Below are 12,974 nucleotides of genomic sequence, written 5' to 3'. Positions count from 1 at the left end.
GGAACATGGCCCTCCTCGTGCCCCACATCCGTTTTTCCTGCATCAAAGCTACATTTTAACATGCTGAAAGGAAAGAAAAAGTCAATTTAGAATCTTGCACTCAGAGTAAATATCCAAAAGTGAAATTACCAAAAAAAAAAGCACTGAAAGAATTCAGTTAGCAGTCCAGAGCCAGAAAAATGATCATGCAATAGAACAGGCAGAAGAAAAATGATACCTACCAGATGACAACTTGAATCTTCACAAAGGAAAGAAGAGCATCTCAAAAATGGTATGTGGGCAAATACAAGAGACTTTCATCTCCAATTTATTTAAAATGTCATTTAAAAAAATTAAACAAATTAATCCCTTCAAACCTGTATGTTTTTGAAACAAGTTTCCCATGCATTTATTTCTATAAATTTTCTTTTTATCCTGAGGGTTAGTTGCAAGTGGAGTCAATTTGAGAGAACTCCGTGTCTGAATTTCATCCCTGTAATTATTATCCACTATTTATCATTGTTTCTTATTCCCTTTATGTTGCAGCTTTGCAGCTGGTAAAGGTGGATGATATTTAACTATTTAGAAAAACATGTAGCCAATTCTGATGCACCTTCAGTCACTTCAGCACATAACAATCACTTTCCAGGATGCACTGTGGGGTAATGTAGGTGCTGAAATTCTCAGAGTGCAAAAGACTGTAAATAGTTCATGTAGAATGACATAGCAAACTCATTCTATAGAGAAGAACCGAGGCTTTCTCACTGCCTGCCGAAAGATACTCAGCTCAGTTTAAAGGATCTACATTCCTGCAAATTATGTATTGAATGCAGTGGTTGGGATTTTTTAAAATTCTTTTTTCCCCTGAATAATAAATTTAATGAACACTGCTAAAATATAGTTTAGTAGTTTAAAGATCCAATTTTTTTTCAAATAAAGGTAAATTCTTTTCAACTATCAAATTACACAAACCCATGGCTGAATGGAGAATTATGTTGCAATAAAAAAGTGAAATATTATCACCATCATCAAACATATTTTCAAAGGGATTTTTTTTTTTTTTTACTCAGAAAGCTCTATTCCTTAAAATATAAGCATCTCCTGTGCAAGGTGTTTTCTGGGAAAAGAAATATAAAATTGAAGAAAAAGAAAACTAGTAAAAAAAAAAATCCTTAAGTTTTTAATGTTTAGAGTTGGAATTTACATAGTACAGCCGGAAGTGTAAAGCTAACCTCGCTCGCTCTCTCTCTCTCTCGCTCTCTCTCATAAACCCTCCAATGGCTTCTCACAGAATCTGGAACAAAACCTACAATCATTGTCATCTCACTCAGGTTCCTAATCTTCTGGCCTCTGCTGACATGACAGGTCATCTCCTGCCACTCTCAGCCCATCACCCACAAGAGGTTCAAGCCCTATTAACCTACTAACATCATTTCAGCCTGTTGACCTTGCCAAACCCCTGCCCGCCTGAGGACCTCCCCAGATTCCGTTCCCTCTGCCTGGAACATGTTCTACCTGGCTAACTTATCACTTCTCTCCTTCCTCTCATCTCATCTGTATCAACTTATAATATTTCATTATATTCTTTATTTTCTCTTTGTTACATTTATTTCACATAGTAATTATGTATTTCTGTTCCAGTAGGGAGATATCATGTTTATTTCGTCTCTCTCCCCGTGTCCAAGAAGTGTGCCTGGGACAGAGTGGGACTGCTTGTGGAATGAGTAAACAGCTTGATTTGCATGTGAATTCATGAATGCTTTTTACAACCAATGCCATTTCATTCTTAGATGAATTCCATGAACTCTGGTGGTATCCACTGTTATTTTATATACTCTAGTGGGTCTTTCAAGAATACTATATATTGAAATTGATTCACTTAGCAATACGTGGATTCCTGGTTGTAATATGGAAGATCGGTTAAAAGCATATTATATGTGAAGGTTTAGGGATACCAGATGCATAGAAATTCTAATATTCCTTCTCCCCAAAAAAGTGTACCACACACACTTATGAACTTATAGTAGAAAATGGAAGCACTGGTTTAGTACTTTGATAAGATGTTATAGAATGGAAAGGAAAAGCAGTGCAGGCAGCAGAAACCCGTAGTTCCAGTGTGAAAATGCAGCATTCCACCAGCATGGCAAGGTGAATCTGTGTCGCAACATCTCCACACTGTGGCCAGATCCAGAATCATTTACTACTCTGTGGGAATGCATGCTTTTCAGGTCTTAAGTAAGGGCAATGCACCCAAGCATTCTTCTGATAGTAAATGGAACGAATTTGAATAGTTTCTCGAAAATTAATCTTATTAGTCCACCTTAATCATCATGGCTTAACATCCTACCGTGGTTGCTTTTCTAATGGCCCGCTCCTCTGTTTTTCACCCTGCACATATCCAAAAGCAATTTTTAAAAAAACTCAAATACATAATTTAGAAAAAGTAGGAACGATACTATATCTCTTTTCCTCTATTTTAGTAGTAATTTCCTTTATTAATCATTACCCTTTTCCCCAAAATTTATCTAATATACAATAAACTGGGTCCTAACCTTAAGCTGAAAATTAATAGTTATTTCAAAACTCTGTGCCACTGAATTGAATATGTAAGATTTACTGTTTTCATATATATTCATTTCAGAGGCCTTTGTGCACACCCCTCTTTTGAGTGAAATGTAAAGAGGTTCCCTAAATTAAGGAAAAAGGGAGAAAAATCTAGCTCAATTTACCAATCCTCCTTGGTCAAGCCTTTTTGACAACAAAAAATTTTGAGTTGAAGCGAACTCTTAAAGCATCTGGCACTTGATAATAAGTTTGACTGCTTTGTTTAAAAAGTATTAATCTATAAAATCCCTTGATTGATTTGTCTGTTAGTAATTTTACTACGTAATAGAGAAAAGCTATTTTGTTAACTAAATTCATTCGTTCTTCCTTCATCCAACAATGACAGCTTTCTATATTAGATTCTATAGATGGCAAAGTAAAGATTTTTTCCAAGTATGTACCTCCTAGAGGGAAGGAGCAATGTTACCATCTCCTTTTGTTTCCTCAACAGCTCCTAATGTAATTCAATATCTATAGTGGAGAATGACTGAAACAGGCAAATAATTTTATAATTATTTTATTATGTGTTGGTCTTTGTAACTATATAATTCTGAGTCACCTGTGATGTGTTAACATGCCATGTGACTTTTATCTAGTTTCTTAATCTTTCTGGGATTTTCATTACTCATATGTCAAGTGATGCAAATTAATTTTCTCTAAGGCCTCTTCCAGATTTAAGATGCTCTGATGATTCTGCAAGTTAAAATAATAATTAATGTTTTTATTGTATTAATAATTATAATAAATAATAACAAACATATATGTTTAAACCAAATGCCAAATATTTAGGATTTACTATGACTTTTTTAGAGAAGTACTTTAAATAAAAAGTAACTGTGAGTCTGTAAAAATATGAACTAGACCATACAAATGTTGTAGATAAAAGACTTGAGTATGTGGAATACCAAAATTATATCTGAGGGACTGATTATTTCAAATGCTGATAGATTATATTCTGATTAAAAGAAAACCACAAACTAATTCCATTAATTCCATAGATATAGCTAAAATAGGTGAACATAATAGACATTATCACTAAAATTACAGGAGAAAAGTCATATTTAAAACCTTAAAGCTTTGGAAAATGCCTCTGTCAATGGAACTATTAGATTACACTTTATTATTCCTATAACTATTTCTGGAAATTATTGATGGTAAATGCCCTTAAAATGGGAAAATCCCTAGAACAGTGTTAAATAGAAAGGGAAATAAGAAACAATCAAAGAAATGGAACCGGATTACATTATTGATTAAAATTCTAGAAATGCTTAAAAACTAATTTATAATCAGAACTTTGTTAGAGTTTTTAAACAATGCATTACATTTTTGGCCATTCTTTTAAAACCACTCTGTCAACAGGCACCAGTGACCTTTGAATCATTAAATTCAGTTCTAGTTCTTCACCTGGCTTCGTGATGCTGTAACCACCTACTTAGTTCCTTTCTTAGCACTGCTTATGCAACTCCTCCTCATTCTCTTTCAGCATCCTAAAAATAGTCATTCCAGAAGATTCCATCTCACCAATGTTTTCTTGTTTCCTTTGGATGCTAAGTGTCTTTTAATATCGCCATTTACCAGATGCACAGTTCTCAGCTACCTTCTCGATATCTTTATAAGGAACAGATAAAACTTAATGTGTTGAAAACTGAACTTTCTTTCCAAAGTCAGCTCATCCTCCTGATATTTCTGTTGCTATTAATGAGTTTGGCGTTATCTGTGAATCTTACTTATCATCCCCATACCCCATGCTCAATTAGACTCTGAATCTTTTCATTCTTATCTCAGTATTCATTCTCACACCCATCTTTTCTTTCCCACTTCCAGTGCCACCCTCCTAGCTACAGGTACCTCTCCATCATCTCTTGCCTGGAATATTGCAGTGGTTTCTTAAATGTGCTTCACATATCAAATTCATCATTGTTACAATCCAAGTCTTGATTTATTGTGTACCATTTTAGTATTTCTAAAGCACACACCAAATCTTATAATTCCCTTCTAAAAAGCCCTAAATATCTTCCCACTGTATGTGAACAAAATATAAAACCCTAGTGGTCAATGCTTTTCCTGAGCTTCCTAAATTGCATTTCCTGCTGTTCTTTACCTGTCTCCACATAAGTGGAACTGAGCCATCTTTGATTCTCTAAGTTGGCTGCTAGTTTCAGGGCAGAAGCTCATGGTGTTACCTTCCCCGCTGGTGCCATCCTTACTTCCATCCTGGCCTTTCATCCCTTTGCTTCTCTGACTGGCTTTTAACTTCCTTGATTCCCTCCAAAGTTGATTTCCCCACCCTCCCCCAACTCTTAGAGTTCTTCAAAACACATGTATTTTTGAAATAATTCAAATATATATAAGAATACATAGAGAGAGAAATATAACTAAGAAATAAAGAATTAAAAACATAGTTGAGAACATTGGTATACCCTTTCCCAAAGGAATTACTCTCTCTCTCTCTTCTCTCTCAGTGGTAACCATAATCATAATTTTGGTACTTCTCATTCATGTGCATTCTTTATAACTTACATATGTACATATAAACATATATTTATATAGAAATATATAGATGTATATTCCTAATTATATGCATATTCTGTATATTTCTAGATAATATATAATAGTTTTTTAATTTTTTTAATCTATTAAAGTTATCTCATTATGCTGTGTATCTTATCCTGTGACTTAGGGGGACGTTGTGAGGGTGGGGAGGTGATCAACATTCAGCCTTGCTGAGACATGTGATCCTAAACTCATTGATTTTTACTAATATAGAGTGTTTCATCATCATAATACACAATTTTTAATCCATTCTCTGTGTCGATAGACATTCAAACTGCTTCCACTTTTTTTGACTATTAAAAACAAAATTGCCAAAGCCATTTCCTTGTACATATATTTGAGAGGATTTTACTGAGTTTATATACCTAGAAGTTAAATCATGGAGTTGTAGGATTTGTTCCAGTATTCACTCCCAGCATTATTCCTGTTGTTCCTACATTCTCATCAAAACCTGGTGTTTTCAGAGCTTTTAAATTTTTATTAATCTGAGAGATACAACTTCTTTCTTACTGTGGTTTTAATCTACTCTCCAGATTATTGATTAACTTGAACAAGTTTATCAGTCACTTGTCTTTCTTCTCCTAAAAATTGCCTATTCATCTATTTTACCAATTTTAAATTGAGTTTATCTTTTCCTTACATATATTTTAAGATTTTTAAAAATTCTGGATGCTAGTCTTTATCACACTTACATTTTCAAGTATCTTTGTTCAACTTTGGCTTATCTTTGTGGGTTTTTTATGTTTTCATTAGATAAACAGAATTTTTAAAATATTATTATAGCTAATATTGATTGTGTCCAATAATGCCTCACACAAATTAAATAATTGTGTGTGTTTTTAATTGATTTAACCATTTTCCCCCTTGTGGTTTGTGCTATTATGTCTTGTCTAAGAAATACTTCTTGGGCAGGGAGAGCATAGCTTATTGGTAGAGTACATGCTTAGCATGCATGAGATCCTAGGTTCAGTCCCCAGTATCTCTGTAAAAATAAACAAACAAACAAACAAGCAAAAAACCTAATTACCCCTCCCCCCCAAAAAAAAGCTATTAAAAGAAGAACTGCTACTTTATCTGTGGTCATATGTGTTATCCTTTATTATCTTCTAAGGGATGAAGTTTTTGCCTTTCTCATTTGGTTGTTAAGCCATATGGAAGTGACTTCTATAGGGGTTGGACTGGTCATGTGTTTTCACATGGATCATCAGTGATATTATTAGCTAAAAAAAATTTTATCAAGTCTATTTTTTTCTTTTAGCCAGCAATTTAATCCATTTACTTTTATTATGGCTACTGATCTATTTGGACTTATTGCTAATATTTTATTTTGTGCTTTCCAATTGTTCTGATTTTTTTCATGAATGTTAACCTCATTTTCTGTTAACTTCATGAGTCCCTTTATTTTTCTTTATGGAAATTGTAAATTCAGTTTATTTGGTCACTGGTCACTTTTAAAATTGTAACATGTAAAATTACATAAATTCGTAAGTTAATCAATATCTCTATCATCCTCCTAAGAAACTAGAGGATTTTAAATATCTTGTTGATCATATTTCCAGAAAAGAAACTCTAAATAGTACTTGCTACTTCCTTTATAGCTTGTACCTTTAACTTCCTAATAGTATCATTATTTTATTACATAGCATCCACTAGATTATAAATTCCTTTAGAATATACATACATCCTACAATTTTTTTTCTCCCCCATACTACCATTAAAGAATACTAACATAAAGAAACTGTCTGTAATACAACTGCTGTGGAAGATTTATGGCTGGCTGGCCTAATTTCTCCTGGAGGACACCAAACCTGTAATGTTTCAAGCTTTGGGTGATATAAAAATAAAATGAATTAAACAGGTTAGGTTTATGTCATTAAGGTATCACTTACTATATTTACCTAGAGTAAAAGAATTAGGAGAGCAGGATGTCATAGATTTCAAGGGAATAAAAAGTTTCAAGGAAATTCCAGCTCTATTAAGTCAGCAAAAAAGAGCTAACAACAACAAAAAAAAAAAAAAACCCTCAACTTTTTTCTTTTTAATTTGCAGTTAGAATGGTCACCAATGATCTTGTTGAGAGGAATTTTCAGTGGAATAGTTTGAACAGAAGACAAATTGCAGTAGGTTAAATAAAAGTGACATGAATAAAAGGAAACAGAGTATGGTTTCCAGAAGCTTAGATGTGACAGGAGAGAATTAAGTAGAATTAAGAATATCTGATAGCTTTATTTTCAGATATTGAGCACATTTTAAATTTGGTAACCAGCATCTTTCGTGGAACTCTCCAGGCATGGAGGATAATTGGAAGTTTCCTCGTATACATATAATCTCTTGCTTACTCACTGGTAACATGAAAGCTAGAGTTATGTCTTTTCATTTTTGCACACTGCACATACCTAACACAGTATCTTACACACAGACAGTGCTCAATACCTATCTGATGAGGAAACCAGTTTCCTTGTTGTCCTCATCCCTCCTCATCCCAAATGATTCCTAACGGTAGCATTTTATATGCTTTGCCAATTATGAGTAAAGTTAATTCCTTCAGGTTGCTGATCCAAGGCTATTATGAAGGGAAGACTTTCTTCAACCCTATATGTCATATATAAGTGAAAAATACACATATCATTCCTGGATTATACTTTCACCTGTATCCTCAAGGCTGAGTAAATGAGTTTCTAGGAGTAAAGTGTTAGCAAATGTAACAGGCACTGAGATGATTATAGGCCCCTTGTCAATCAGGGAAGATTTTACCATGCCCGCACAACTATTTATTTATCCCAGCTGAACTCAGGTATTAGGATAATTGAGTTTTCCTTTATCAATAAAAAATTCTAAACTCTCATCTGCATGGTAAAAGACATATATTCACATATTCATTTTTCTATCTAGTCAAAAGCTCAATTCAGGTGGGCAGGTTGTGTAAGGTTCCTGTGTGTTTATATTTAGAAGCGTAAAGCGGTGAAGCATGAAGTGTCAAGTACATGACATAGAAGCGGACTTGCCACCCATTTCTTCAAATCCTAATGTTTTATACCCCTATGGCTCTTAGTAATTATGTCTTCAGGTAACTAGGACCATAGCCTTGGGCTCTAATAGATTTAACATGGGTCAAAGATTTTCAAAATGAATCCCTAGACATCAGTTTTACCACAGAACAATGAAATGCACATTTCTTGAGGGGCTATGAGGGAGGCAGCGATCTGTGTTACAACAAGCCCTCCAGATAATATAAATACACACTAAAGGCCGAGAGCCACTGCTCTGGTGGGTGAAATGGGTTCAAATTACAAAGTGGCAGATTTCCATTCAACACAAGATTTTTATAAAATATGTATGTTACTTCTATATGTATTTTTAAATAATTTCTTTAGGAAAATTTCTAAACAAGTTTAAAAATCGTCTGCATAATGATCCCCATTTACCACTCACCCAGCTAAAACAACCATAATTTTTTCAATAATTACTTAATCTATTCTTTCTAATCTTGTTAGATGTAACAATAGTATAATTGTTTTGTTAGCAAATTCCCCCTCCATAAAAAAAATACAGTAGTCCACCCTTATCCATGGTTCCAATTTCTGAGGTTTCTGTTACCCAAGTTCAACATGTAACAATATTACAAAAATATTAAATGGAAAATTCCAGGAATAAACAATACCTGAGTTTTAAATTGTGTGCCATTCTGAACAGCATGATGAAATCAGCCCATTCCTCTCTGAGGGTGAATCATCCCTTTGTCAAGAGTATCCCACAAGGGATAGATTAGGCTTTGGGATTTACAGATTTGCATCACTATATATAAAATAGATAAACAACAAGGACCTACTGTATAGCACAAGGAACTTAACTCCATAATGGAAAAGAAACTGAAAAAATATATATGTATGTATGTATGTATGTGTATATGTATAACCAAATCGCTTTGCTGTACACCTGAAACTAACATTGTAAATCAACTACACTCAGTTAAAAAAAAAGACTAAAAAAATGAGTATTCCACCCTTTAGTCACTTAGTAGCCATCTCAGTTATCAGATTGACTGTCATGGTATCTCAGTGCTTGTGTTAAAGTAACCCTATTTTTACTTAGTAATGGCCCCAAAGCACAAGAGCAACGATGCTGGCAATTTGGATACATCAAAGAGAAGCCATGAGGTGCTTCCTTTAAGTAAAAAGGTGAACATTCTTAACTAAATAAAGAAAGAAAATTGAATGCCAAGGTTGCTAGTATCTAACCTTCATAGATAGCACAAAATTGTGAAGCAGGAGAAATTTGGGCTAGTTTTGCTGATACTCCTCAAACTGCAAAAGTTACCCTCACAGCGTGTGATAATGCCTCTTACATTTTAACCAAGCACTTAATTTTATTCAGTAAGATATTTAGAGAAAGACCGCATTCACATAATTTTTATTACAGTATATTGTGATAAGTGTTCTATTTCATTCTTAGCTATTTTTGTTAATCTCTTACTGTGCCTAATTTATAATTAAACATCATAGGTATGTATGTATAAGAAAAACAGTATATATGGGACTCAGGGATATGCCTGGTTTCAGGCACCCACTAGAAGTCTTAGGATGAATCTCCTGTGGATAAAGGAGGACTACTGTATTAATTAAAGTATTTAAGGGTGAAATAACGTATCTGGGATTTGCTTTAAAAAAAGAAAGAATTTTTAATTATAGTTGCCTGCACATTAAATAAGCTATCTATGGAGATAGTGACCTCCCTCTTACCGAATATGTTCTGAGAAATTGGGGTGACTATCTGTAAAAAATTCTATAGAAGGAATTTATTCATTACTTTTTAGAGAGGAATAGATAATTTCTTAAGATCTCTTCAAACTCTAAACCATATAATTATATGATGAAATGCATTATTTATATTAAATGGGATTTTAATTGAAGATATTTAAATTACCAAGATAAATTTCTTATTGAAATCATGAGTAATATAAAAATATAAATAAATATCTATTCATATGTAAATGCTAGACATAAATAATGTCTAACTAAAAGCCTATTTATATATTATAATTATATTAGAAATACCGTTTTCAAATTATTAAACCAAATCTTACATATAATCACTATAATCATCATTTACCAATACTAGAGGCACTATATAAACATATGTACATTACAAACTAGTGAAGAAAATACCCCACATTCATGAAACTCAGTGAAATTCATAGGCAGATATAAAATAAATGTTATTGAATAATTGACCATACTCACAAATGCCAACTTTGTGGTTCAAGGACAGGGGGGCCCCCTTTGAAGAACATAACAGGGAGATTGCATTTCCCGTGAAGCGCAGAAGACATCTAGATCTGAGATGATGGCGGCATTTTACCTTTTTCTAATGTCAATTGATTAGGAATGGTGCCTGGAAAAAGTATATTCAAGAATGTGTGACCTCCTTTGAGCTCAGTGGGAAAGAATTAGAAGATTGATTACTGGTGTCCACTATGGGTTGGGGGTAAAAGAGGGTTGGGGAGTTTGGAATAAAGTATTTGCCAATCCTGTGTAGACCATTAAACATTGACTTCCTACAAACCTTTTCTCTCCTATCTCTACCACCTGATTAGCTATAAAATCCCATTCATACTTAAATTGTTAGCCATTCCTCCAGAATACATCCTACTCCAACAAAATGATGGTTATTTTGCATGGGCAAAATCCCTGTTTTGGGGTTTTTTTAGATTTGTGTAAGATAGGGTGGCATTCCAGAACTTCCTTTCAGATAGCCATTGTCCATCATCAGTATAGTATTAATAAAGAGGAATTAAAGGTCAACCCAGAAAACACTAATTTGGGAAAGAGAAACAGAATGATACTGATAACAGTAGTGCCTCCCCCTGCCAAAACATAAGTGGCTGATTCAGTGTCTCTTCTCTCTGGGATCAATGATGCCCTTGACGACTCCTGCAAAATTTCTCCTTGTTGCAGCCACTGGCACAGCCGTTAACTCCCACTGTTGGCAACCGCCCCAGCATCCCCTCTAGTCCTTGCACAGGCAGCCTCTCCTGGCATAGATGACTCCCCTCATCACAATTATATTATTCCTTGTGGTAGAGCTGTGAGTGAGGAGAACATGGCAAGTCTTGTTCAGAAAGACATGGTACACACCATACCCAGAAACTTAGTTCTTGATAACAGAGAAGCCAGACAATAAGGAAATTCTTATATAATTCTGAAAGCAAGGCCAAGACTTCCCAAGTTAAGGTTTGCTGATCCCCCAAGGCCAGTGAAGCTTTTTATACTAAGTTACATAAAGTATCTTTTTTGGTAAATGTCTTAAGGGGCCTCTGCTATGAATAGTCTCTCTTGACTTTCTTGCTCAAGGTCTGACTTGAAGATGTTGTTTTCTCTGCAGCCTCCTCAAGTAGAATCGTAGGAAAGAAAATATCTTTTCTTATCAGTCAGCATGGAAGTGACCATTCTTCCTCACTCCTCCCTGAAAACTCTCAGCTCTGAATCTCAAGCCCCCAGACTATGCAAAGCAATGCACTCCTTGTTGCAGTCATTTACATATCGTTGGCCACTCCCCTGGTGTAAGAATTTTATTTTTTTTATTGAAGTATAGTTGAATTATATTATTGTGTTAGTTTCAGCTGTACAGCAAAGTAATTTGGTTAGTTTTTCAGCTTATATTCCATTATAGGTTATTACAAGATATTGAATATAATTTCCTGTGCTGTATAATAAATCCTCGTTGCTTATCTGTTTTATGTGTAGTAGTTTGTACCTGTTAATTCTTGTTTCTAATTGGCCCCTCCCTTTCTCCTTTGGCAACAGTAATTTTGTTTTCTTAGTCTGTGAGTCTGCTTCTGTTTTGTATATAGATTTATTTGTATTATTTTTTAGATTCCACACATAAACAATATTGTACAGTATTTGTCTTTCTCTGTCTGACTTACTTCACTAAGTGTAATATTCTCTATGAGTATTTCATTCTTTTTATGGATGAGCATTTTCAGCACTTACTGCCATTTTATTCCTTAGTTTCCAATTGTTTTTATGGTTCTTCGTTCATTTTTTCTTTTTGTTTTTCCTCTTGTGGTTTGATAATTTTCTTTTGTATTATCTTGAGTATCTTTCTTTTTGGTTTTTGTAAATCTGTTGTAGGCTTTGATTTAATTACTTTGGATTCATGTTTGTTGATACATAATTAATGCTACTTACTTTAAACTGGTAGTCACTCAAATTCAAACACATTCTAAAAGATACACATTTTTATACTCTCCTCCCTCACATTTTGTGATTTTGATGTCCTATTTTACATCTTCATGCTTATTCATTTACTGTTAATTATAGCTATAATCACTTTTACAATTTTTTGATTATTGTTTAATATAACGGCTTATTTAAGTGGCCTTCAATCCTTTTTTATTATCTGTCTTTTGTATAGTGATTTTCTCTTTCCTATAGATTCTTACTTCTTTTCTATTTAGAGAAGACCCTTTGATATTTCTTTTAGGGTAGGTTTAGTATTGCTGAATTCTTCTAGTTTTTCCTTGTCTGAGAAATTTTTTCTCTCTCCTTCTATTCTAAATGAAAATCTTGGTAGGTAAAGTATCTTACACTACAAGTTTTTCCTATTCAGGACTTTAATATATCTTGCCACTCCCTTCTGCCCTGTAAACTTTCTGCAGAGAAATCAATTGATAGACTTATGAGGGTTCCCTTATAAAGGCTCTTTGTTTTTCTCTTGCTGCCTTTAGAATCTTCTCTTTTTTGTTAACTTTTGCCATTTTAATTATGTTTCATTTGGGTCTGTTTGATTTCATCTTGTTTGGGACCCTCTGTACTTCCTGTACCTGGATATTTGTT

The 12,974-nt window shown here is 33.9% G+C and overlaps 1 protein-coding gene across 1 annotated transcript in view; it reads right to left on the bottom strand.

The window, feature by feature from the left end:
• LOC116663076 overlaps window positions 1-12,974 on the bottom strand; it is a 125,549-nt gene that overhangs the window by 108,569 nt on the left and 4,006 nt on the right. Inside the window, exons 2-3 of the transcript XR_004319140.1 lie at window positions 10,377-10,527; window positions 3,122-3,276 (exon numbers count right to left, since the gene is read on the bottom strand). The gene's annotated coding sequence lies outside the window, so the exon portion shown is untranslated. Of the gene's footprint in view, window positions 3,277-10,376; window positions 10,528-12,974 lie in introns of the transcript that reaches the window.

Source organism: Camelus ferus, chromosome 1 (genome assembly GCF_009834535.1).
Source record: "Camelus ferus isolate YT-003-E chromosome 1, BCGSAC_Cfer_1.0, whole genome shotgun sequence".
NCBI lineage: Eukaryota > Metazoa > Chordata > Mammalia > Artiodactyla > Camelidae > Camelus > Camelus ferus.
Note: the sequence above shows the minus strand (reverse complement) of the source record. Positions and strands in the feature narration are given on the sequence as shown.